Genomic DNA, 4,019 nt, shown 5'->3' on the forward strand with positions numbered 1-4,019 from the left:
TAGCACCCTCCTGTCTGGGTGTCATGGCAGCCGCACACATCCCAGCCAGGAGTTAGCCAAAGCCCACAGGGAGAAGAGCAGCCTCGCACCGGGCTGGGCCACGTCCCTCGCAGGTCTCGTTGGCCCCCCAAAACCCTCGGTGTATTTCCCTCCGATAGCGCTGTCCTTCTGGCATCCTGCTTGGTCAACACTACCCGCTTGTGGAGGCCTGGGGGCCGGGTTTGCCCGTCTGGTTTACGTCTGTATCCGCGGCATCTAACCCCGTAGGGTACTGGTGATCGTGCACGTTTGCAGCCGTCCACGTCATACCTCGTGGGTTGATTGTCATCACTGGAATCAGAGACCCAGAAAGCGACCTCGCTCAGGAAGCCTGGATTAAGTCGACCTGTGCCGAGGCCCCTTGCTGGGCCTCATCAATTTTAAAATGAGGGCGTCCCTCTGAGGGCATTCAGTGGCCTAAAGGTATTTGTCACTCAGAAATGGGGGTTATGCCAGGATGGTGGGACGTGAGGTAGAAGGACACGTCCAGGTCCGTCTTCGTCTATTTGTCATCAGCGTTAGGGAAGGAGAAATGCGTGAAACCGTGGGGTCCGGTTCCTCTGAGGGGCCCCATCCACTCTGGGTAAGTTTCGAATTCATTGCTAAGGGACCCATGACAGCAGAGGGAAGAGCCACCTGAAGCAGGCGTCAGGACTCGGGGCCAGACCCTGGTCATCCCATTCTGAGAACATTGGCGCCGCGGTGCCTCAGTTTTTCCCTCTGTGAAGTGGGTGATCTGACACCTCCGTGCCCCCTGCCCCACATCTCACAGATGTAACAGTGACATGCTGAAAAACAGAAATTTTCATTTCCTCTGGGCTGGCTCTCTTCAGTGATATTTTGGAAAAATTAGCTGTGGGTGAGATTTGTGTGAAGGGCTCCTGGCGATGATTCGGTATGCAGGGAGTCTTGAGATGTACAAATAGGCGTTTTGGTTTTTTTTTTGGTCCTTAACTAAAATCCTGCTTTTAGAGGAGTGTGTGTTCTTTTCAGTAGCTAGAACATTATGGACCAAAGACGATAAAGTGATGGTCATTGTTGAAAGACACCTATTGGATGAGCAGAAGCCAGAATCTCACTCTTTTATTGTTTTTTGATCCACAGGCCTAGAGAGGAGAACGTAGCAAAGTTCCCTTTCTCACTCACACCCTCCACCAGGACACTTTGGGGAGCCAATATATTCCCCCAGGGCTCCCACCTGAAGTACCTGGCTAAGACGGGACCATCTCTTAAGAGGCAAAAGCTCTGGATTTGATCAAGAACTCTTATTTGGAGAATAAAGAAGGTTCTGGATTTGAGAAGACGTTTAAGGAGAAAGCAAAGGCCTTCGCACCGAGGGCTGGTCTACATCTCAACCTGCGTGGGCTGGGAGATGCATCACTGGAGTGACCTGCAGTCGGAGAAGACGTCTGTACCTCAGTCCTTGTTTTCCCTTGTGGTGGAAAATGTTTCCTCTGAGGCTGCCCGCTGTGAAGACTCCCCTCTCCCCCCACATCCCTGGAAGCCAGGGGCTTTCTCCCACACCCTTTCCGCGTCCCCCACCTCCACGTCCGCTCCGCCTTTGGACCCAGCAGCCCTTGTTTGCTCCATTATCTTCCGGCCGGATACAGAGTGAATAGTTAACTACACTTAGGCCAAATGGGCTCTTGATTTCTGTTCCTGCTCCTTCTAAAGAAGTGTGTGTGTGTGTGTGTGTGTGTGTGTGTGTGTGTGTGTGTGTGTGTTTTGCTATGCAAGCGGCTTGGGAGGAGCAGTCCTTCTCATTTACGTGGGGTCTGGCCACACAGGTTCCAGGTTCCAGATCGATGCACATCGGTGCAGAAGTTCTTCAGGCCATCAGAGACATCGGCGGGGACTTCAGCAGGGGAGCTGGATAGTGAAGGCTGGTGTCCTCACGCTCCAGTGTCTCATTTGGGATCACACGCGGGTGTACGTCTGGAGGGGCAGAAGATGAACACCGTTTGTCATTCCACCTGTCCGCTGCTGACACAGATGCATGGTCAGCCATGGAGACCGGCTCCTCTCAGGAGGACTTGGGGTCCACACCAGAACTTGAGGCTTCCTTGTCAACTTTCCAGCTACCAGAGTTGGCGGCCTTTATTGAGGACCCTCATCCTCCAGTGTGTGCTGATCACACACACACACACACACACACACACACCCCTGACAACAGATTGGGCCCCTCGAGACACAAGTCCTGTTTGTTTCATTCACCCTGTAGCTGCCACACACCTGGCTGGAAACCTGTCCCAGATAATGATCATGATCCAACCCAAAGGCGGAGCCAAAAAATGTTTGTGTTTTCAATTTCCAGAGCGAATGGATGACTTGCCTTTGTAAAAAGAATTAAATTTCTATATCTATATATAATTATTTCCCTGCGTTGTAGATGGTGTTTGTGTGACCGGTGAGTGACTTTGGTGGCTTCTCGGTGGAGCAGTGGGGTCCTCGGCATCTCAGATTCGTCACGAAGCGAGTGAGGGGAACCTCTGGAGGTTTCGTGCTACTGGGTTGTGAGGTTGTTTGTGGGCTTTCACCGTCCTGCCTTGATGTGCAGACAGACTCGTCGTATTAGATTCCTTTGGGTTTCGAGGAACGGAGACCCTCTTACGTTCCCTCCGTAGATGCTGGGTTAGTCCGACCTCCATGGAACTAACGCAGACCGGACACGCTCTACCCAGCAGCTGTCCAGCTAGGCCTTTCCATGCAGCCCAAGTCCATCGAGATACCCAGTTGCGATCGATGGTTTCTGCGGAGAGTAGGTCTGTCACACTGAGGTCATCTCGATCTTTTGCTTAGCAGCAGGATCCACTGCTCCCGATTCCAGAATTCTGCTGTGGCAACGAGCTGAAGGCGACTGGCTGTCCCAGTTTGCCTAGGACCGAGGGGATTCCCAGGTTGCAGGACTTCCGGTGCTGAACCTGGGACCGTCCTGGACAAACTGGAACACTGGGTGACTCGACGACCCGGTCTCTGCTTCTGCTTCACCGCCTGTAACCGGCTGGTGCTCTTGGTTGGTTCGGCCAGTTGCCATTCAGTCAGAACCCTTTTGTCTGGTCACACCATTGGCCACTGAGCAGCCTATAGATAGATGCCACTGGATCAGTCAGCAGTCGACAAAATCAGTAGTTTCCAGGGTGATAGGGTTGCATAATGTTGAATAAAAACCTTAAAGGATAAAGAACCAGCTGAGACCACTTTTTTTTTCAGAAGCTTGCTGTGGACAGGCCTTCTAGATGTCAGGGGTCCCTCTCCAAGACAATCCTACTTAAGAAGGTGAAGCCAGCTAACCTTTCTTATTAAAAACAGTTCATTAAGAAAGAAAAACAAACAGCCACTGGGAACAGTAGAACATAGACTATGGGTGTGTGTGTGTGAGAGAGAGAGACAGAGAGAGAGAGAGAGACAGAGAGAGAGAGAGAGACAGAGAGAGAGAGAGAGACAGAGAGAGAGAGAGAAAGAGACAGAGAGAGAGACATGCATGTACTAGGTAGAATAATGAGCCAGGAAGAAAATTAGAGAGACTAAGAGCTAAAATCTTTGCGATCATGTTGTCTAGAGAGCAAAGGAGTTGGCTCAAGGACTTTCTGAAATTCCTTTGAACTACAGGATCCTTTAAAATATCAAGGGCATGTAAATTGAGCTTAAGTGTGTACCTTCTCTCTAAAGTCTCCTAGATAACTTTCGAGTTCAACTCAGATACTGCTGAACGGGACCTCCGGGCTCGCTCTGACCTTTGCAGACACTGACCTGATCCAGGAGAAAGGAGCAGACCGGGATGGTGGCAGTGGGGGAGGGGGAGGGGGACAGGAAGGTGGTGCCAGCCCAGTTTTCTGTGCTCACGACAAGTGAGAACAATCCGAAGGCAAATTACAAAAAATCATGTGTAAGTCACTCAAGGTTCTTTTCAGGTTCGTCAAAGCCAGGCTTTTGGGATTCGTGCCATGCTGACGTCATCGCTGCTTGCCAGGGGATCAAGC

General features: G+C 51.3%; 1 long non-coding RNA gene across 1 annotated transcript in view; it reads left to right on the forward strand.

Annotated features, from left to right (window-relative positions):
* Positions 1-2,409, forward strand: part of LOC105298932 — a 24,550-nt gene extending 22,141 nt beyond the window's left edge. Inside the window, exon 3 of the long non-coding RNA XR_896487.2 lies at positions 1,144-2,409. This is a non-coding gene — a long non-coding RNA (uncharacterized LOC105298932). The remainder of the gene's footprint in view (positions 1-1,143) is intronic.
* Positions 2,410-4,019: the final 1,610 nt, after the last annotated feature.

This window comes from Pteropus vampyrus, unplaced genomic scaffold (assembly GCF_000151845.1).
Source record: "Pteropus vampyrus isolate Shadow unplaced genomic scaffold, Pvam_2.0 Scaffold169, whole genome shotgun sequence".
In the NCBI taxonomy this organism is placed as follows: Eukaryota; Metazoa; Chordata; class Mammalia; order Chiroptera; family Pteropodidae; genus Pteropus; species Pteropus vampyrus.